The following is a 22,822-nucleotide window of genomic DNA, read 5'->3' on the forward strand; positions in this document are numbered from 1 at the left end:
TCACTCCATCACTGTCTTGCCAGAAGGGTGCTTTACACTACAGTTTTTAAACTGCAACATTAACACCCCTCCTTCAGAGTGCAGGCACTGTACTTCCCATCTCCAGGACTCAAGTCCGGCCTGCCGGTTTCCCTGAACCCCTTCATAAATGTTACTTTGCTCACACTCCAACAGCACGTCAAGTATTAAAAACCATTTGTCTCCATTCACTCCTATCAAACACGCTCACGCATGCCTGCTGGAAGTCCAAGCCCCTCGCACACAAAACCTCCTTTACCCCCTCCCTCCAACCTTTCCTAGGCCGACCCCTACAAGTACAAGAGTTATTTATCATAATTGGATACATCAGCAGTGTGCTTCTACTCTATTGCATTGGACACAGTGTAAAGAAAAGGTGTTGTCCCTGTAATATTCCATCACGCAAAATGGGTTACACGGTGTTAAAATTCGTCGGCCTGAGCTGGGAGACTTCAGTCTTCAGTAGCGTAATGAGGATGTGGTCATTACCTTGGGTGGCTAACCTTCCGAATTAAAAATCCGAACAAGTAGTTAAAGTCGGACCGAAACGTCGTCGTAAGCTTCTCTCTACTATGTGCGGGTTCTTTGTGTATTGTTCCAGTCACGGTAATCTGCCTTTTTGTTCCTTATCCCTTAAGTGAAGACTTCTCAGCTACGGTAGCTTCAACTTTCCTTCCAGCAGAGCTGCAATTATTACTTGGGAATTACCATCTCTCAGGATGGTCTATCCCATTTGTTTGAGAAGCGAGGGAGGTAGAGGGCGCAGATATGAGTTAAGACGCAGAAAGTACACTGTTTACTCCAGGCTGATAAAAGGAACGCACAAGATAGAGGTGAAGGCAAATGCCATACACAGTTCTAAAAATAGGTTTGATAGGGTACCGGAGGCCAGAAATCAGTAAAGCAAGTCGATTACTGAGAGGTTTATATCTGTAAATCGACTCCTGCAAAAACAACTAAGGAAGTACACACCACTATCCCAAACTACAATACCCCCAAAAAATCACAATCACCAAAACTACAGCACTCGTCTCCTCTCTTCTAAATCACCTATCAGTGACCTCCACACAATCCACCGACCATTTCCTCAAACCCTGGATAATCGATGATGTTTCCTGTACAAACATATCTGTTTCAGGCCTCAGTACACTCACGCTCCGATAGTTTAGTATTTTCACCAGCTTTTTTTTCTTAATATTTCTAGTGTAAAGCTAGCCAGGTGAATTTTCGTCATTTCTACCCCCTCCCCCCTTTTTTTATTAGGGTTTGAGGGGCGCTTGGTAAAGTCTAAGAGTTACACAAAATAAAGTAACATGAATATAAATATATATTTACCTACTGATATACACAAGCAAGGACGTGGGATAAACACACACACACACACACACACACACACACACACAGTGGGTGCGTGTGTTGAGTGGGGTTCCACAAGGGTCAGTCATAGGTCCGGTGTTGTTTCTTGTATATGTGAATGACATGACAGAAGGGATAGATTCAGAAGTGTCCCTGCTCGCAGACGTGAAGCTAATATGGAGAATACAAGCGGACAAAGATCAGGTAAGCCTACAAGGGGATCTAGACAGGCTGCAAGCCTGGAGTTTAACCCCAGCAAGTGTCAAGTTATGAAGTTTAGGGAAGGACAAAGAAGCCCGCAGACGGAGTACAGCCTAAGAGGTCAAAGGCTGCAAAACTCACTCAAGGAAAAGGATCCTGGGGTGAGCATCATACAGAGCACATCTGAGGCGAACACCAACCAAATAACTGTTGCAACATATGGACGCCTGGCAAACCTAAGAATAGCGTTTCGACATCTATGTAAGGAGTCATTCACGACACTGTACACTGTGTATGTCAGGCTCATATTGGAGTATGCAACACAAGTATGGAACCCACACCTGGTTAAACGCGTCAATAAGCTAGAGAAAGTGCAAAGGTTTGCAACAAGACCAGTCCCGGAGCTGAGGGGGTATGTAATACAAGGAGAAGTTAAGGGAGCTCAACCTGACAACATTGGGGGACAGGAGGGATAGGAGAAGACATGATAACAACATATAAAATACTTGGAGGAATTGACAAGGTGGATGGAGACACGATATTTCAGAGATGGGACACAGCAACAAGGGGTCACAGCTGAAAACTCAAGTGAATCACAGGAAAGTTAGAAAATATTTCTTCAGTCAGAGTTGTCTGGAAGTGGAAGTCTGGAGAGTGATGTAGTGGAGGCAGGATCCATATATATTTTATATGTCAACCACACATTTTAATGTTTGCAAAAAAATAAACATTTTTATTTTCAATAGCGACCAGCAAAGAGGCGGAACCAGGAGCTATGAATCGACCCCTGCAACCACAAATAGGTAAGAACAAATATGTAACCCACACACACACACAAACATACACTGACACGTACGTAAGTTACATAGACATCAAAACACTACATATGTAATCACTGAGTGACGCAGTTTAGGAGACTAAACACGCCTCAATTTTCTTCCTTATATCTACCTAGAAACAAATCGTAGTGCCGTATAATCACAGTGATGTATACTTTTCTTTTTCGCATCTAACATACACAAAGGCAAATAATAATGCTGTATAATCTTTCACAAACGATACTGGAATATAGGTGAGAGGCCACAGCAAACCTTCAAGTTGGTATATACTAAGTCTTGCAGTGGGCCACAGCACATAGCAGAGAGGTTACGACGACGCTTTGGTCCGACTTGCACCATTTACAAAGTCAGACTGTGACTTTGTAAATGGTATATGCGTGTTATTTGTTCATTGTTCCGGTCGCGGTATTTTGTTCTTAATAAAATGATGATCAAGAAGGATAAACTTCAGATACTTCACAATGAATAAAGTAAATACGAAGTCAAAGAAAATATAAAACATAACTCATACCCAATCTAAAGAGTGGAGAGGAATGTAAGATAACCCGGGCCTTGAGAGTGGGCAGGAATGTAAGATAACCCGGGCCTTGAGAGTGGAGAGGAATGTAAGATAACCCGGGCCTTGAGAGTGGGAAGGAATGTAAGATAACCCGGGCCTTGAGAGTGGAGAGGAATGTAAGATAACCCGGGCCTTGAGAGTGGGCAGGAATGTAAGATAACCCGGGCCTTGAGAGTGGGCAGGAATGTAAGATAACCCGGGCCTTGAGAGTGGGAAGGAATGTAAGATAACCCGGCCCTTGAGAGTGGGCAGGAATGTAAGATAACCCGGGCCTTGAGAGTGGGCAGGAATGTAAGATAACCCGGGCCTTGAGAGTGGAGAGGAATGTAAGATAACCCGGGCCTTGAGAGTGGGCAGGAATGTAAGATAACCCGGGCCTTGAGAGTGGGCAGGAATGTAAGATAACCCGGGCCTTGAGAGTGGGAAGGAATGTAAGATAACCCGGGCCTTGAGAGTGGGCAGGAATGTAAGATAACCCGGGCCTTGAGAGTGGGCAGGAATGTAAGATAACCCGGGCCTTGAGAGTGGAGAGGAATGTAAGATAACCCGGGCCTTGAGAGTGGGCAGGAATGTAAGATAACCCGGGCCTTGAGAGTGGAGAGGAATGTAAGATAACCCGGGCCTTGAGAGTGGGCAGGAATGTAAGATAACCCGGGCCTTGAGAGTGGAGAGGAATGTAAGATAACCCGGGCCTTGAGAGTGGGCAGGAATGTAAGATAACCCGGGCCTTGAGAGTGGAGAGGAATGTAAGATAACCCGGGCCTTGAGAGTGGGCAGGAATGTAAGATAACCCGGGCCTTGAGAGTGGGCAGGAATGTAAGATAACCCGGGCCTTGAGAGTGGGAAGGAATGTAAGATAACCCGGGCCTTGAGAGTGGGCAGGAATGTAAGATAACCCGGGCCTTGAGAGTGGGCAGGAATGTAAGATAACCCGGGCCTTGAGAGTGGAGAGGAATGTAAGATAACCCGGGCCTTGAGAGTGGGCAGGAATGTAAGATAACCCGGGCCTTGAGAGTGGGCAGGAATGTAAGATAACCCGGGCCTTGAGAGTGGGAAGGAATGTAAGATAACCCGGGCCTTGAGAGTGGGCAGGAATGTAAGATAACCCGGGCCTTGAGAGTGGGCAGGAATGTAAGATAACCCGGGCCTTGAGAGTGGAGAGGAATGTAAGATAACCCGGGCCTTGAGAGTGGGCAGGAATGTAAGATAACCCGGGCCTTGAGAGTGGAGAGGAATGTAAGATAACCCGGGCCTTGAGAGTGGGCAGGAATGTAAGATAACCCGGGCCTTGAGAGTGGAGAGGAATGTAAGATAACCCGGGCCTTGAGAGTGGGCAGGAATGTAAGATAACCCGGGCCTTGAGAGTGGAGAGGAATGTAAGATAACCCGGGCCTTGAGAGTGGGCAGGAATGTAAGATAACCCGGGCCTTGAGAGTGGGCAGGAATGTGAGATAACCCGGGCCTTGAGAGTGGAGAGGAATGTAAGATAACCCGGGCCTTGAGAGTGGGCAGGAATGTAAGATAACCCGGGCCTTGAGAGTGGAGAGGAATGTAAGATAACCCGGGCCTTGAGAGTGGGCAGGAATGTAAGATAACCCGGGCCTTGAGAGTGGAGAGGAATGTAAGATAACCCGGGCCTTGAGAGTGGGCAGGAATGTAAGATAACCCGGGCCTTGAGAGTGGAGAGGAATGTAAGATAACCCGGGCCTTGAGAGTGGGCAGGAATGTAAGATAACCCGGGCCTTGAGAGCGGGCAGGAATGTAAGATAACCCGGGCCTTGAGAGTGGAGAGGAATGTAAGATAACCCGGGCCTTGAGAGTGGGCAGGAATGTAAGATAACCCGGGCCTTGAGAGTGGAGAGGAATGTAAGATAACCCTGGCCTTGAGAGTGGAGAGGAATGTAAGATAACCCGGGCCTTGAGAGTGGAGAGGAATGTAAGATAACCCGGGCCTTGAGAGTGGAGAGGAATGTAAGATAACCCGGGCCTTGAGAGTGGGAAGGAATGTAAGATAACCCGGGCCTTGAGAGTGGGAAGGAATGTAAGATAACCCGGGCCTTGAGAGTGGGCAGGAATGTAAGATAACCCGGGCCTTGAGAGTGGAGAGGAATGTAAGATAACCCGGGCCTTGAGAGTGGAGAGTAATGTAAGATAACCCGGGCCTTGAGAGTGGAGAGGAATGTAAGATAACCCGGGCCTTGAGAGTGGGAAGGAATGTAAGATAACCCGGGCCTTGAGAGTGGGCAGGAATGTAAGATAACCCGGGCCTTGAGAGTGGGAAGGAATGTAAGATAACCCGGGCCTTGAGAGTGGGAAGGAATGTAAGATAACCCGGGCCTTGAGAGTGGGAAGGAATGTAAGATAACCCGGGCCTTGAGAGTGGAGAGGAATGTAAGATAACCCGGGCCTTGAGAGTGGGCAGGAATGTAAGATAACCCGGGCCTTGAGAGTGGGAAGGAATGTAAGATAACCCGGGCCTTGAGAGTGGGAAGGAATGTAACATAACCCGGGCCTTGAGAGTGGAGAGGAATGTAAGATAACCCGGGCCTTGAGAGAGGGCAGGAATGTAAGATAACCCGGGCCTTGAGAGTGGGAAGGAATGTAAGATAACCCGGGCCTTGAGAGTGGAGAGGAATGTAAGATAACCCGGGCCTTGAGAGTGGGCAGGAATGTAAGATAACCCGGGCCTTGAGAGTGGGCAGGAATGTAAGATAACCCGGGCCTTGACAGTGGAGAGGAATGTAAGATAACCCGAGCCTTGAGAGTGGAGAGGAATGTAAGATAACCCGGGCCTTGAGAGTGGGCAGGAATGTAAGATAACCCGGGCCTTGAGAGTGGGAAGGAATGTAAGATAACCCGGGCCTTGAGAGTGGAGAGGAATGTAAGATAACCCGGGCCTTGAGAGTGGGCAGGAATGTAAGATAACCCGGGCCTTGAGAGTGGGCAGGAATGTAAGATAACCCGGGCCTTGAGAGTGGAGAGGAATGTAAGATAACCCGGGCCTTGAGAGCGGAGAGGAATGTAAGATAACCCGGGCCTTGAGAGTGGGCAGGAATGTAAGATAACCCGGGCCTTGAGAGTGGAGAGGAATGTAAGATAACCCAGGCCTTGAGAGTGGGAAGGAATGTAAGATAACCCGGGCCTTGAGAGTGGGCAGGAATGTAAGATAACCCGGGCCTTGAGAGTGGGAAGGAATGTAAGATAACCCGGGCCTTGAGAGTGGAGAGGAATGTAAGATAACCCGGGCCTTGAGAGTGGGCAGGAATGTAAGATAACCCGGGCCTTGAGAGTGGGCACGAATGTAAGATAACCCGGGCCTTGAGAGTGGAGAGGAATGTAAGATAACCCGGGCCTTGAGAGTGGAGAGGAATGTAAGATAACCCGGGCCTTGAGAGTGGGCAGGAATGTAAGATAACCCGGGCGTTGAGAGTGGTAAGGAATGTAAGATAACCCGGGCCTTGAGAGTGGGAAGGAATGTAAGATAACCCGGGCCTTGAGAGTGGAGAGGAATGTAAGATAACCCGGGCCTTGAGAGTGGGCAGGAATGTAAGATAACCCGGGCCTTGAGAGTGGGAAGGAATGTAAGATAACCCGGGCCTTGAGAGTGGGCAGGAATGTAAGATAACCCGGGCCTTGAGAGTGGGAAGGAATGTAAGATAACCCGGGCCTTGAGAGTGGGCAAGAATGTAAGATAACCCGGGCCTTGAGAGTGGGAAGGAATGTAAGATAACCCGGGCCTTGAGAGTGGAGAGGAATGTAAGATAACCCGGGCCTTGAGAGTGGGAAGGAATGTAAGATAACCCGGGCCTTGAGAGTGGGAAGGAATGTAAGATAACCCGGGCCTTGAGAGTGGAGAGGAATGTAAGATAACCCGGGCCTTGAGAGTGGAGAGGAATGTAAGATAACCCGGGCCTTGAGAGTGGGAAGGAATGTAAGATAACCCGGGCCTTGAGAGTGGAGAGGAATGTAAGATAACCCGGGCCTTGAGAGTGGGAAGGAATGTAAGATAACCCGGGCCTTGAGAGTGGAGAGGAATGTAAGATAACCCGGGCCTTGAGAGTGGGAAGGAATGTAAGATAACCCGGGCCTTGAGAGTGGAGAGGAATGTAAGATAACCCGGGCCTTGAGAGTGGAGAGGAATGTAAGATAACCCGGGCCTTGAGAGTGGGAAGGAATGTAAGATAACCCGGGCCTTGAGAGTGGAGAGGAATGTAAGATAACCCGGGCCTTGAGAGTGGGAAGGAATGTAAGATAACCCGGGCCTTGAGAGTGGAGAGGAATGTAAGATAACCCGGGCCTTGAGAGTGGGAAGGAATGTAAGATAACCCGGGCCTTGAGAGTGGAGAGGAATGTAAGATAACCCGGACCTTGAGAGTGGGCAGGAATGTAAGATAACCCGGGCCTTGAGAGTGGGAAGGAATGTAAGATAACCCGGGCCCTGAGAGTGTGAAGGAATGTAAGATAACCCGGGCCTTGAGAGTGGAAAGGAATGTAAGATAACCCGGGCCTTGAGAGTGGGAAGGAATGTAAGATAACCCGGGCCTTGAGAGTGGGAAGGAATGTAAGATAACCCGGGCCTTGAGAGTGGGCAGGAATGTAAGATAACCCGGGCCTTGAGAGTGGGCAGGAATGTAAGATAACCCGGGCCTTGAGAGTGGGAAGGAATGTAAGATAACCCGGGCCTTGAGAGTGGGCAGGAATGTAAGATAACCCGGGCCTTGAGAGTGGGAAGGAATTTAAGATAACCCGGACCTTGAGAGTGGGCAGGAATGTAAGATAACCCGGGCCTTGAGAGTGGGCAGGAATGTAAGATAACCCAGGCCTTGAGAGTGGGAAGGAATGTAAGATAACTCGGGCCTTGAGAGTGGGCAGGAATGTAAGATAACCCGGGCCTTGAGAGTGGGAAGGAATGTAAGATAACCCGGGCCTTGAGAGTGGGAAGGAATGTAAGATAACCCGGGCCTTGAGAGTGGGCAGGAATGTAAGATAACCCGGGCCTTGAGAGTGGGCAGGAATGTAAGATAACCCGGGCCTTGAGAGTGGGCAGGAATGTAAGATAACCCGGGCCTTGAGAGTGGGCAGGAATGTAAGATAACCCGGGCCTTGAGAGTGGGCAGGAATGTAAGATAACCCGGGCCTTGAGAGTGGGCAGGAATGTAAGATAACCCGGGCCTTGAGAGTGGGCAGGAATGTAAGATAACCCGGGCCTTGAGAGTGGGAAGTAATGTAAGATAACCCGGGCCTTGAGAGTGGGCAGGAATGTAAGATAACCCGGGCTTTGAGAGTGGGAAGGAATGTAAGATAACCCGGGCCTTGAGAGAGGGCAGGAATGTAAGATAACCCGGGCCTTGAGAGTGGGCAGGAATGTAAGATAACCCGGGCCTTGAGAGTGGGAAGGAATGTAAGATAACCCGGGCCTTGAGAGTGGGAAGGAATGTAAGATAACCCGGGCCTTGAGAGTGGGAAGGAATGTAAGATAACCCGGGCCTTGAGAGTGGGAAGGAATGTAAGATAACCCGGGCCTTGAAAGTGGGAAGGAATGTAAGATAACCCGGGCCTTGAGAGTGGGAAGGAATGTAAGATAACCCGGGCCTTGAGAGCGGGAAGGAATGTAAGATAACCCGGGCCTTGAGAGTGGGCAGGAATGTAAGATAACCCGGGCCTTGAGAGTGGGCAGGAATGTAAGATAACCCGGGCCTTGAGAGTGGGAAGGAATGCAAGATAACCCGGGCCTTGAGAGTGGGCAGGAATGTAAGATAACCCGGGCCTTGAGAGTGGGAAGGAATGCAAGATAACCCGGGCCTTGAGAGTGGAGAGGAATGTAAGATAACCCGGGCCTTGAGAGTGGGAAGGAATGTAAGATAACCCGGGCCTTGAGAGTGGGAAGGAATGTAAGATAACCCGGGCCTTGAGAGTGGGAAGGAATGTAAGATAACCCGGGCCTTGAGAGTGGGCAGGAATGTAAGATAACCCGGGCCTTGAGAGTGGGAAGGAATGTAAGATAACCCGGGCCTTGAGAGTGGGCAGGAATGTAAGATAACCCGGGCCTTGAGAGTGGGCAGGAATGTAAGATAACCCGAACCTTGAGAGTGGGAAGGAATGTAAGATAACCCGGGCCTTGAGAGTGGGAAGGAATGTAAGATAACCCGGGCCTTGAGAGTGGGAAGGAATGTAAGACAACCCGGGCCTTGAGAGTGGGCAGGAATGTAAGATAACCCGGGCCTTGAGAGTAGGCAGGAATGTAAGATAACCCGGGCCTTGAGAGTGGGAAGAAATGTAAGATAACCCGGGCCTTGAGAGTGGGCAGGAATGTAAGATAACCCGGGCCTTGAGAGTGGGCAGGAACGTAAGATAACCCGGGCCTTGAGAGTGGGAAGGAATGTAAGATAACGCGGGCCTTGAGAGTGGGCAGGAATGTAAGATAACCCGGGCCTTGAGAGTGGGCAGGAATGTAAGATAACCCGGGCCTTGAGAGTGGGCAGGAATGTAAGATAACCCGGGCCTTGAGAGTGGGCAGGAATGTAAGATAACCCGGGCCTTGAGAGTGGGCAGGAATGTAAGATAACCCGGGCCTTGAGAGTGGGCAGGAATGTAAGATAACCCGGGCCTTGAGAGTGGGAAGGAATGCAAGATAACCCGGGCCTTGAGAGTGGGCAGGAATGTAAGATAACCCGGGCCTTGAGAGTGGGAAGGAATGTAAGATAACCCGGGCCTTGAGAGTGGGCAGGAATGTAAGATAACCCGGGCCTTGAGAGTGGGCAGGAATGTAAGATAACCCGGGCCTTGAGACTGGGCAGGAATGTAAGATAACCCGGGCCTTGAGAGTGGGAAGGAATGTAAGATAACCCGGGCCTTGAGAGTGGGAAGGAATGTAAGATAACCCGGGCCTTGAGAGTGGGAAGGAATGTAAGATAACCCGGGCCTTGAGAGTGGGAAGGAATGTAAGATAACCCGGGCCTTGAGAGTGGGAATTAATGTAAGATAACCCGGGCCTTGAGAGTGGGCAGGAATGTAAGATAACCCGGGCCTTGAGAGTGGGAAGGAATGTAAGATAACCCGGGCCTTGAGAGTGGGAAGGAATGTAAGATAACCCGGGCCTTGAGAGTGGGAAGGAATGTAAGATAACCCGGGCCTTGAGAGTGGGAAGGAATGTAAGATAACCCGGGCCTTGAGAGTGGGAAGGAATGTAAGATAACCCGGGCCTTGAGAGTGGGAAGTAATGTAAGATAACCCGGGCCTTGAGAGTGGGCAGGAATGTAAGATAACCCGGGCCTTGAGAGTGGGCAGGAATGTAAGATAACCCGGGCCTTGAGAGTGGGAAGGAATGCAAGATAACCCGGGCCTTGAGAGTGGGCAGGAATGTAAGATAACCCGGGCCTTGAGAGTGGGAAGGAATGTAAGATAACCCGGGCCTTGAGAGTGGGCAGGAATGTAAGATAACCCGGGCCTTGAGAGTGGGCAGGAATGTAAGATAACCCGGGCCTTGAGAGTGGGCAGGAATGTAAGATAACCCGGGCCTTGAGAGTGGGCAGGAATGTAAGATAACCCGGGCTTTGAGAGTGGGAAGGAATGTAAGATAACCCGGGCCTTGAGAGAGGGCAGGAATGTAAGATAACCCGGGCCTTGAGAGTGGGCAGGAATGTAAGATAACCCGGGCCTTGAGAGTGGGAAGGAATGTAAGATAACCCGGGCCTTGAGAGTGGGCAGGAATGTAAGGTAACCCGGGCCTTGAGAGTGGGCAGGAACGTAAGATAACCCGGGCCTTGAGAGTGGGAAGGAATGTAAGATAACCCGGGCCTTGAGAGTGGGAAGGAATGTAAGATAACCCGGGCCTTGAAAGTGGGAAGGAATGTAAGATAACCCGGGCCTTGAGAGTGGGAAGGAATGTAAGATAACCCGGGCCTTGAGAGCGGGAAGGAATGTAAGATAACCCGGGCCTTGAGAGTGGGCAGGAATGTAAGATAACCCGGGCCTTGAGAGTGGGCAGGAATGTAAGATAACCCGGGCCTTGAGAGTGGGAAGGAATGCAAGATAACCCGGGCCTTGAGAGTGGGCAGGAATGTAAGATAACCCGGGCCTTGAGAGTGGGAAGGAATGCAAGATAACCCGGGCCTTGAGAGTGGAGAGGAATGTAAGATAACCCGGGCCTTGAGAGTGGGAAGGAATGTAAGATAACCCGGGCCTTGAGAGTGGGAAGGAATGTAAGATAACCCGGGCCTTGAGAGTGGGAAGGAATGTAAGATAACCCGGGCCTTGAGAGTGGGCAGGAATGTAATATAACCCGGGCCTTGAGAGTGGGAAGGAATGTAAGATAACCCGGGCCTTGAGAGTGGGCAGGAATGTAAGATAACCCGGGCCTTGAGAGTGGGCAGGAATGTAAGATAACCCGAGCCTTGAGAGTGGGAAGGAATGTAAGATAACCCGGGCCTTGAGAGTGGGAAGGAATGTAAGATAACCCGGGCCTTGAGAGTGGGAAGGAATGTAAGACAACCCGGGCCTTGAGAGTGGGCAGGAATGTAAGATAACCCGGGCCTTGAGAGTAGGCAGGAATGTAAGATAACCCGGGCCTTGAGAGTGGGAAGAAATGTAAGATAACCCGGGCCTTGAGAGTGGGCAGGAATGTAAGATAACCCGGGCCTTGAGAGTGGGCAGGAACGTAAGATAACCCGGGCCTTGAGAGTGAATGAGTAACGCGGGCCTTGAGAGTGGGCAGGAATGTAAGATAACCCGGGCCTTGAGAGTGGGCAGGAATGTAAGATAACCCGGGCCTTGAGAGTGGGCAGGAATGTAAGATAACCCGGGCCTTGAGAGTGGGCAGGAATGTAAGATAACCCGGGCCTTGAGAGTGGGCAGGAATGTAAGATAACCCGGGCCTTGAGAGTGGGCAGGAATGTAAGATAACCCGGGCCTTGAGAGTGGGAAGGAATGTAAGATAACCCGGGCCTTGAGAGTGGGAAGGAATGTAAGATAACCCGGGCCTTGAGAGTGGGCAGGAATGTAAGATAACCCGGGCCTTGAGAGTGGGCAGGAATGTAAGATAACCCGGGCCTTGAGAGTGGGAAGGAATGTAAGATAACCCGGGCCTTGAGAGTGGGAAGGAATGTAAGATAACCCGGGCCTTGAGAGTGGGAAGGAATGTAAGATAACCCGGGCCTTGAGAGTGGGAAGGAATGTAAGATAACCCGGGCCTTGAGAGTGGGAAGGAATGTAAGATAACCCGGGCCTTGAGAGTGGGAAGGAATGTAAGATAACCCGGGCCTTGAGAGTGGGAAGGAATGTAAGATAACCCGGGCCTTGAGAGTGGGAAGGAATGTAAGATAACCCGGGCCTTGAGAGTGGGAAGGAATGTAAGATAACCCGGGCCTTGAGAGTGGGAAGGAATGTAAGATAACCCGGGCCTTGAGAGTGGGAAGGAATGTAAGATAACCCGGGCCTTGAGAGTGGGAAGGAATGTAAGATAACCCGGGCCTTGAGAGTGGGAAGGAATGTAAGATAACCCGGGCCTTGAGAGTGGGAAGGAATGTAAGATAACCCGGGCCTTGAGAGTGGGAAGGAATGTAAGATAACCCTTGAGAGTGGGCAGGAATGTAAGATAACCCGAACCTTGAGAGTGGGAAGGAATGTAAGATAACCCGGGCCTTGAGAGTGGGAAGGAATGTAAGATAACCCGGGCCTTGAGAGTGGGAAGGAATGTAAGATAACCCGGGCCTTGAGAGTGGGAAGGAATGTAAGATAACCCGGGCCTTGAGAGTGGGAAGGAATGTAAGATAACCCGGGCCTTGAGAGTGGGAAGGAATGTAAGATAACCCGGGCCTTGAGAGTGGGAAGGAATGTAAGATAACCCGGGCCTTGAGAGTGGGAAGGAATGTAAGATAACCCGGGCCTTGAGAGTGGGAAGGAATGTAAGATAACCCGGGCCTTGAGAGTGGGAAGGAATGTAAGATAACCCGGGCCTTGAGAGTGGGAAGGAATGTAAGATAACCCGGGCCTTGAGAGTGGGAAGGAATGTAAGATAACCCGGGCCTTGAGAGTGGGAAGGAATGTAAGATAACCCGGGCCTTGAGAGTGGGAAGGAATGTAAGATAACCCGGGCCTTGAGAGTGGGAAGGAATGTAAGATAACCCGGGCCTTGAGAGTGGGAAGGAATGTAAGATAACCCGGGCCTTGAGAGTGGGAAGGAATGTAAGATAACCCGGGCCTTGAGAGTGGGAAGGGTAAATAAGATAACCCGGGCCTTGAGAGTGGGAAGGAATGTAAGATAACCCGGACCTTGAGAGTGGGAAGGAATGTAAGATAACCCGGGCCTTGAGAGTGGGAAGGAATGTAAGATAACCCGGGCCTTGAGAGTGGGAAGGAATGTAAGATAACCCGGGCCTTGAGAGTGGGAAGGAATGTAAGATAACCCGGGCCTTGAGAGTGGGAAGGAATGTAAGATAACCCGGGCCTTGAGAGTGGGAAGGAATGAGATAACCCGGGTGGATGTAAGACAACCCGGGCCTTGAGAAGGAATGTAAGATAACCCGGGCCTTGAGAGTGGGAAGGAATGTAAGATAACCCGGGCCTTGAGAGTGGAGAGTAATGTAAGATAACCCGGGCCTTGAGAGTGGAGAGGAATGTAAGATAACCCGGGCCTTGAGAGTGGAGAGGAATGTAAGATAACCCGGGCCTTGAGAGTGGGAAGGAATGCAAGATAACCCGGACCTTGAGAGTGGGAAGGAATGTAAGATAACCCGGGCCTTGAGAGTGGGAAGGAATGTAAGATAACCCGGGCCTTGAGAGTGGGAAGGAATGTACGATAACCCGGCTCTTGAGAGTGGGAAGGAATGCAAGATAACCCGGGCCTTGAGAGTGGGAAGGAATGTAAGATAACCCGGGCCTTGAGAGTGGAGAGGACTAAGATAACCCGGGCCTGGAGAGTGGGAAGGAATGTAAGATAACTCGGGCCTTGAGAGTGGGAAGGAATGTAAGATAACCAGGGCCTTGAGAGTGGGAAGGAATGTAAGATAACCCTGCTCTTGAGAGTGGAGAGGAATGTAAGATAACCCTGCTCTTGAGAGTGGAGAGGAATGTAAGATAACCCGGGCCTTGAGAGTGGAGAGGACTAAGATAACCCGGGCCTTGAGAGTGGGAAGGAATGTAAGATAACCCGGCTCTTGAGAGTGGGAAGGAATGCAAGATAACCCGGGCCTTGAGAGTGGAGAGGAATGTAAGATAACCCGGCTCTTGAGAGTGGGAAGGAATGCAAGATAACCCGGGCCTTGAGAGTGGAGAGGAATGTAAGATAACCCGGGCCTTGAGAGTGGAGAGGAATGTAAGATAACCCGGGCCTTGAGAGTGGAGAGGAATGTAAGATAACCCGGCTCTTGAGAGTGGGAAGGAAAGCAAGATAACCCGGGCCTTGAGAGTGGAGAGGAATGTAAGATAACCCGGCTCTTGAGAGTGGGCAGGAATGTAAGATAACCCGGGCCTTGAGAGTGGGAAGGAATGTAAGATAACCCGGGCCTGGAGAGTGGAGAGGAATGTAAGATAACCCGGGCCTTGAGAGTGGGAAGGAATGTAAGATAACCCGGGCCTTGAGAGTAGGAAGGAATGTAAGATAACCCGGGCCTTGAGAGTGGAGAGGACTGTAAGATAACCCGGACCTTGAGAGTGGGAAGGAATGTAAGATAACCCGGACCTTAACTATGTGCCAAATTCTTACAGTTACTAATTAATCTAATTAGAGGGGCACACGGTCTACAATGTGGGAGAGAGCAGGGATGAGGTACACAGTCTACAGTGTGGGAGAGGGTAGGGAGGAGTACACAGTCTACAGTGTAAGGAGGGTAGGGAAGGGTACACTGTCTACAGAGTGGGGAGGGTAAGGAGGGGGGACACAGTCAACAGTGTGGGAGAGGGTAGTGTGGGGGCACACAGTCTACAGTGTGGGGGTAGGAAGGGGGTCACAGTCTACAGTGTGGGAGAGGGTAGGGTGGGGGATACACAGTCTACAGTGCGGTAGAGCGTAGGGAGAGGGGTACACAGTCTACAGTGTGGGAAAAGGTAGGGAGGGGGTACACAGTATACAGTGTATGCGAGTGGAGGGAGGGGGGTACACTGTATACAGTGTGGGAGAGTGGAGGGAGAGGGGGTACATAGTATACAGTGTGGGAGAGTGGTGGGATGGGGTACACTGTACACAGTGTGGGAGAGTGGAGGGACGGGGGTACATAGTACACAGTGTGGGAGAGTGGAGGGATGGGGTACACTGTATACAGTGTGGGAGAGTTGAGGGACGGGGGTACACAGTATACAGTGTATGGAGGGGGGTTCACAGTATACAGTGTATCACAGTATACAGTGTATCACAACATACAGTGTATCACAGTATACAGTGTATGGAGGGGGGTACACAGTATACAGTGTATGGAGGGGGTACACAGTATACGGTGTATGGAGGGGGGTACACAGTATACAGTGTATGGAGGGGGTACACAGTATACAGTGTATGGAGGGGGTACACAGTATACAGTGTATGGAGGGGGTACACAGTATACAGTGTATGGAGGGGGTACACAGTATACAGTGTATGGAGGGGGTACACAGTATACAGTGTATGGAGTGGGGTACACAGTATACAGTGTATGGAGTGGGGTACACAGTATACAGTGTATGGATGGGGGTACACAGTATACAGTGTATGGATGGGGGTACACAGTATACAGTGTATGGAGGGGGTACACAGTATACAGTGTATGGAGGGGGGTACACAGTATACAGTGTATGGAGGGGGGTACACAGTATACAGTGTATGGAGGGGGGTACACAGTATACCGTGTATGGAGGGGGGTACACAGTATACAGTGTATGGAGGGGGGTACACAGTATACAGTGTATGGATGGGGGTACACAGTATACAGTGTAGGGAGGGGGTACACAGTATACAGTGTATGGAGGGGGGTACACAGTATACAGTGTATGGATGGGGGTACACAGTATACAGTGTATGGAGGGTGTACACAGTATACAGTGTATGGAGGGGGGTACACAGTATACAGTGTATGGCGGGGGGTACACAGTATACAGTGTATGGAGGGGGGTACACAGTATACAGTGTATGGAGGGGGGTACACAGTATACAGTGTATGGAGGGGGGTACACAGTATACAGTGTATGGATGGGGGTACACAGTATACAGGGTATGGATGGGGGTACACAGTATACAGTGTATGGAGGGGGGTACACAGTATACAGTGTATGGAGGGGGGTACACAGTATACAGTGTATGGAGGGGGTACACAGTATACAGTGTATGGTGGGGGTACACAGTATAGTGTATGGAGGGGGTACACAGTATACAGTGTATGGATGGGGGTACACAGTATACAGTGTATGGAGGGGGTACACAGTATACAGTGTATGGAGGGGGTACACAGTATAGTGTATGGAGGGGGTACACAGTACACAGTGTATGGAGGGGGGTACACAGTATACAGTGTAAGGAGGGGGGTACACAGTATAGTGTATGGAGGGGGGTACACAGTATACAGTGTATGGAGGGGGGTACACAGTATACAGTGTATGGATGGGGGTACACAGTATACAGTGTATGGAGGGGGTACACAGTATACAGTGTATGGATGGGGGTACACAGTATACAGTGTATGGATGAGGGTACACAGTATACAGTGTATGGAGGGGGTACACAGTATACAGTGTATGGAGGGGGGTACACAGTATACAGTGCATGGAGGGGGGTACACAGTATACAGTGTATGGAGGGGGGTACACAGTATTCAGTGTATGGAGGGGGGTACACAGTATACAGTGTATGGAGGGGGGTACACCGTATACAGTGTATGGAGGGGGGTACACAGTATAGTGTATGGAGGGGGGTACACAGTATACAGTGTATGGAGGGGGGTACACAGTATAGTGTATGGAGGGGGGTACACAGTATACAGTGTATGGAGGGGGGTACACAGTATACGGTGTATGGAGGGGGGTACACAGTATACAGTGTATGGAGGGGGGTACACAGTATACAGTGTATGGATGGGGGTACACAGTATACAGTGTATGGAGGGGGTACACAGTATACAGTGTATGGAGGGGGGTACACAGTATACAGTGTATGGAGGGGGGTACACCGTCTGAAGTGTAGCATAAAACGCTGGTGCAGCAGCTGCCAATTTTCAGGTTATAAGGCATAATTTGCATTTAAATCGAAGAGGCGCATTTACGATTGTGAGCAAGGTGGAGGGCAGTGTTGGGCTCCTAGTACACCAGCACAGATTGTGAGCAAGGTGGAAGGCAGTGTTGGACCCCTAGTACACCAGCACAGATTGTGAGCAAGGTGGAGGGCAGTGTTGGCCCCCTAGTACACCAGCACAGATTGTGAGCAAGGTGGAGGGCAGTGTTGGGCCCCTAGTACACCAGCACAGATTGTGAGCAAGGTGGAGGGCAGTGTTGGGCCCCTAGTACGCCAGCACAGATTGTGAGCAAGGTGGAGGGCAGTGTTGGGCCCCCTAGTACACCAGCACAGATTGTGAGCAAGGTTGGGGGCAGTGTTGGCCCCGTAGTACACCAGCACAGATTGTGAGCAAGGTGGAGGGCAGTGTTGGGCCCCCTAGTACACCAGCACAGATTGTGAGCAAGGTGGAGGACAGTGTTGGGCCCCCTAGTACACCAGCACAGATTGTGAGCAAGGTGGAGGACAGTGTTGGGCCCCCTAGTACACCAGCACAGATTGTGAGCAAGGTGGGGGGCAGTGTTGGCCCCCTAGTACACCAGCACAGATTGTGAGCAAGGTGGAGGGCAGTGTTGGGCCCCCTAGTAAACCAGCACAGATTGTGAGCAAGGTGGAGGGCAGTGTTCTGCCCCTAGTACACCAGCACAGATTGTGAGCAAGGTGGAGGGCAGTGTTGGGCCCCCTAGTACACCAGCACAGATTGTGAGCAAGGTGGAGGGCAGTGTTGGGCCCCTAGTACACCAGCACAGATTGTGAGCAAGGTGGAGGGCAGTGTTGAGCCCCTAGTACACCAGCACATATTGTGAGCAAGGTGGAGGACAGTGTTGGGCCCCTAGTACACTAGCACATATTGTGAGCAAGGTGGAGGGCAGTGTTGGGCTCCCTAGTACACCAGGACATATTGTGAGCAAGGTGGAGGGCAGTGTTGGGCCCCCTAGTACACCAGCACAGATTGTGAGCAAGGTTGAGGGCAGTGTTGGGCCCCCTAGTACACCAGCACAGATTGTGAGCAAGGTGGAGGGCAGTGTTGGGCCCCCTAGTACACCAGCACATATTGTGAGCAAGGTGGAGGGCAGTGTTGGGCCCCCTAGTACACCAGCACAGATTGTGAGCAAGGTGGAGGGCAGTGTTGGGCCCCCTAGTACACCAGCACAGATTGTGAGCAAGGTGGAGTGCAGTGTTGGGCCCCCTAGTACACCAGCACATATTGTGAGCAAGGTGGAGGGCAGTGTTGGGCCCCCTAGTACACTAGCACAGATTGTGAGCAAGGTGGAGGGCAGTGTTGGGCCCCCTAGTACACCAGCACAGATTGTGAGCAAGGCGGAGGGCAGTGTTGGGCCCCTAGTACACCAGCACAGATTGTGAGCAAGGTGGAGGGCAGTGTTGGGCCCCCTAGTACACCAGCACATATTGTGAGCAAGGTGGAGGGCAGTGTTGGGCCCCCTAGTACACCAGCACAGATTGTGAGCAAGGTGGAGGGCAGTGTTGGGCCCCCTAGTACACCAGCACAGATTGTGAGCAAGGTGGAGGGCAGTGTTGGGCCCCCTAGTACACCAGCACATATTGTGAGCAAGGTGGAGGGCAGTGTTGGGCCCCCTAGTACACCAGCACATATTGTGAGCAAGGTGGAGGGCAGTGTTGGGCCCCCTAGTACACCAGCACAGATTGTGAGCAAGGTGGAGGGCAGTGTTGGGCCCTCTAGTACACCAGCACAGATTGTGAGCAAGGTGGAGGGCAGTGTTGGGCCCCTAGTACACCAGCACAGATTGTGAGCAAGGTGGAGGACAGTGTTGGGCCCCCCAGTACACCAGCACAGATTGTGAGCAAGGTGGGGGGCAGTGTTGGGCCCTCTAGTACACCAGCACAGATTGTGAGCAAGGTGGAGGACAGTGTTGGGCCCCCTAGTACACCAGCACAGATTGTGAGCAAGGTGGGGGGCAGTGTTGGCCCCCTAGTACACCAGCACAGATTGTGAGCAAGGTGGAGGGCAGTGTTGGGCCCCCTATTACACCAGCACAGGTTGTGAGCAAGGTGGAGGGCAGTGTTGGGCCCCTAGTATACCAGCACAGATTGTGAGCAAGGTGGAGGGCAGTGTTGGACCCCCTAGTAGTACACCAGCACAGATTGTGAGCAAGGTGGAGGACAGTGTTGGCCTCCTAGTACACCAGCACAGATTGTGAGCAAGGTGGAGGGCAGTGTTGGGCCCCCTAGTACACCAGCATAGATTGTGAGCAAGGTGGAGGACAGTGTTGGGCCCCCTAGTACACCAGCACAGATTGTAAGCAAGGTGGAGGACAGTGTTGGGCCCTCTAGTACACCAGCACAGATTGTGAGCAAGGTGGAGGACAGTGTTGGGCCCCCTAGTACACCAGCACAGATTGTGAGCAAGGTGGAGGACAGTGTTGGGCCCTCTAGTACACCAGCACAGATTGTGAGCAAGGTGGAGGACAGTGGTGGCCCCCTAGTACACCAGCACAGATTGTGAGCAAGGTGGAGGACAGTGTTGGGCCCCTAGTACACCAGCACAGATTGTGAGCAAGGTGGAGGACAGTGGTGGCCCCCTAGTACACCAGCACAGATTGTGAGCAAGGTGGAGGACAGTGTTGGGCCCCTAGTACACCAGCACAGATTGTGAGCAAGGTGGAGGACAGTGGTGGCCCCCTAGTACACCAGCACAGATTGTGAGCAAGGTGGAGGGCAGTGTTGGGCCCCCTAGTACACCAGCACAGATTGTGAGCAAGGTGGAGGACAGTGGTGGCCCCCTAGTACACCAGCACAGATTGTGAGCAAGGTGGAGGGCAGTGGTGGCCCCCTAGTACACCAGCACAGATTGTGAGCAAGGTGGGGGGCAGTGTTGGCCCCCTAGTACACCAGCACAGATTGTGAGCAAGGTGGAGGGCAGTGTGTTGGCCCCCTAGTACACCAGCACAGATTGTGAGCAAGGTGGAGGACAGTGGTGGCCCCCTAGTACACCAGCACATATTGTGAGCAAGGTGGAGGGCAGTGTTGGGCCCTCTAGTACACCAGCACAGATTGTGAGCAAGGTGGAGGGCAGTGGTGGCCCCCTAGTACACCAGCACAGATTGTGAGCAAGGTGGGGGGCAGTGTTGGCCCCCTAGTACACCAGCACAGATTGTGAGCAAGGTGGAGGACAGTGGTGGCCCCCTAGTACACCAGCACATATTGTGAGCAAGGTGGAGGGCAGTGTTGGGCCCCCTAGTACAGCAGCACAGATTGTGAGCAAGGTGGAGGACAGTGGTGGCCCCCTAGTACACCAGCACATATTGTGAGCAAGGTGGAGGGCAGTGTTGGGCCCCCTAGTACACCAGCACAGATTGTGAGCAATGTGGAGGATAGTGGTGGACCCCTAGTACACCAGCACATATTGTGAGCAAGGTGGAGGGCAGTGTTGGCCCCCTAGTACACCAGCACAGATTGTAAGCAAGGTGGATGGCAGTGTTGGCCCCCTAGTACACCAGGGCAGATTGTGAGCAAGGTGGAGGGCAGTGTTGACCCCCTAGTACACCAGCACAGATTGTGAGCAAGGTGGAGGATAGTGGTGGCCCCCTAGTACACCAGCACAGATTGTGAGCAACGTGGAGGATAGTGGTGGCCCCCTAGTACACCAGCACATATTGTGAGCAAGGTGGAGGGCAGTGTTGGGCCCCCTAGTACACCAGCACAGATTGTGAGCAAGGTGGAGGATAGTGGTGGACCCCTAGTACACCAGCACATATTGTGAGCAAGGTGGAGGGCAGTGGTGGCCCCCTAGTACACCAGCACAGATTGTAAGCAAGGTGGAGGGCAGTGTTGGCCCCCTAGTACACCAGCGCAGATTGTGAGCAAGGTGGAGGGCAGTGTTGACCCCCTAGTACACCAGCACAGATTGTGAGCAAGGTGGAGGATAGTGGTGGCCCCCTAGTACACCAGCACAGATTGTGAGCAAGGTGGAGGGCAGTGTTGGCCCCCTAGTACACCAGCACATATTGTGAGCAAGGTGGAGGGTAGTGGTGGCCCCCTAGTACACCAGGGCAGATTGTGAGAGGTCGAGGGCAGTGTTGGCCCCGTAGTACACCAGCACAGATTGTGAGCAAGGTGGAGGGCAGTGTTGGCCCCCTAGTACACCAGCACAGATTGTGAGCAAGGTGAAGGGCAATGTGGGCCCTTAGTACACCAGCACAGATTGTGAGGGAGGTGGAGGGCAGTGTTGGGCCCCTAGTACACCAGCACAGATTGTGAGCAAGGTGGAGGGCAGTTTTGGCCCCCTAGTACACCAGCACAGATTGTGACCAAGGTGGAGGGCAGTGGTGGCCCCCTAGTACACCAGCACAGATTGTGAGCAAGTTGGAGGGCAGTGGTGGCCCCCTAGTACACCAGCACAGATTGTGAGCAAGGTGGAGGGCAGTGTTGGGCCCCCTAGTACACCAGCACAGATTGTGAGCAAGGTGGAGCGCAGTGTTGGCCCCCTAGTACACCACAGATTGTGAGCAAGGTGGAGGGCAGTGTTGGCCCCCTAGTACACCAGCACAGATTGTGAGCAAGGTGGAGGGCAGTGGTGACCCCCTAGTACACCAGCACAGATTGTGAGCAAGGTGGATGGCAGTGTTGGCCCCCTAGTACACCAGCACAGATTGTGAGCAAGGTGGAGGGTAGTGGTGGCCCCCCAGTACACCAGCGCAGATTATGAGCAAGGTGGAGGGCAGTGTTGGGCCCCTAGTACACCAGCACATATTATGAGCACGGTGGAGGGCAGTGGTGGCCCCCCAGTACACCAGCGCAGATTATGAGCAAGGTGGAGGGCAGTGGTGGCCCCCTAGTACACCAGCACAGATTATGAGCAAGGTGGAGGGTAGTGGTGGCCCCCTAGTACACCAGCATAGATTGTGAGCAAGGTGGAGGGCAGTGGTGGCCCTCCAGTACACCAGCACAGATTGTGAGCAAGGTGGAGGGCAGTGGTGGCCCCCTAGTACACCAGCACAGATTGTGAGCAAGGTGGAGGGCAGTGGTGGCCCTCCAGTACACCAACACAGATTGTGAGCAAGGTGGAGGGTAGTGGTGGCCCCCTAGTACACCAGCACAGATTGTGAGCAAGGTGGAGGGTAGTGGTGGCCCCCTAGTACACCAGCACAGATTGTGAGCAAGGTGGAGGGCAGTGGTGGCCCCCTAGTACACCAGCACATTGTGAGCAAGGTGGAGGGCAGTGGTGGCCCCCTAGTACACCAGCACAGATTGTGAGCAAGGTGGAGGGTAGTGGTGGCCCCCTAGTACACCAGCACAGATGGAAGTAAGGCACGTAAGATGGTAACACCTGCTCTGATTGGTCCACTCTCAGGCCTGGTAGCCTATACGTGCTCTGACTATTCCCTTTTGAAGAATGGGAGCCTACTAGTGTTCTGATTGGTTCATTCTCGAGACTGATAGCCTACAAGTGCTCTGATTGGTCATAATCTTCATCCATGTTAAACTAATTTTATAACTGAAAAAATTAAGGTTCATAGAGGAAAGAGAGAGAAAGAGAGAGAGAGAGAGAGAGAGAGAGAGAGAGAGAGAGAGAGAGAGAGAGAGAGAGAGAGAGAGAGAGAGAGAGAGAGAGAGAGAGAGAGAGAGAGGTGTGGAAGG

General features: G+C 51.8%; 1 protein-coding gene across 16 annotated transcripts in view; it reads right to left on the bottom strand.

Moving 5' to 3' along the window:
- Positions 1 to 22,822, bottom strand: part of cyst (rho guanine nucleotide exchange factor 18 cysts) — a 1,629,610-nt gene that overhangs the window by 385,049 nt on the left and 1,221,739 nt on the right. The window lies entirely within an intron of this gene.

The sequence above is a fragment of the Cherax quadricarinatus genome, chromosome 31, assembly GCF_038502225.1.
Source record: "Cherax quadricarinatus isolate ZL_2023a chromosome 31, ASM3850222v1, whole genome shotgun sequence".
In the NCBI taxonomy this organism is placed as follows: Eukaryota; Metazoa; Arthropoda; class Malacostraca; order Decapoda; family Parastacidae; genus Cherax; species Cherax quadricarinatus.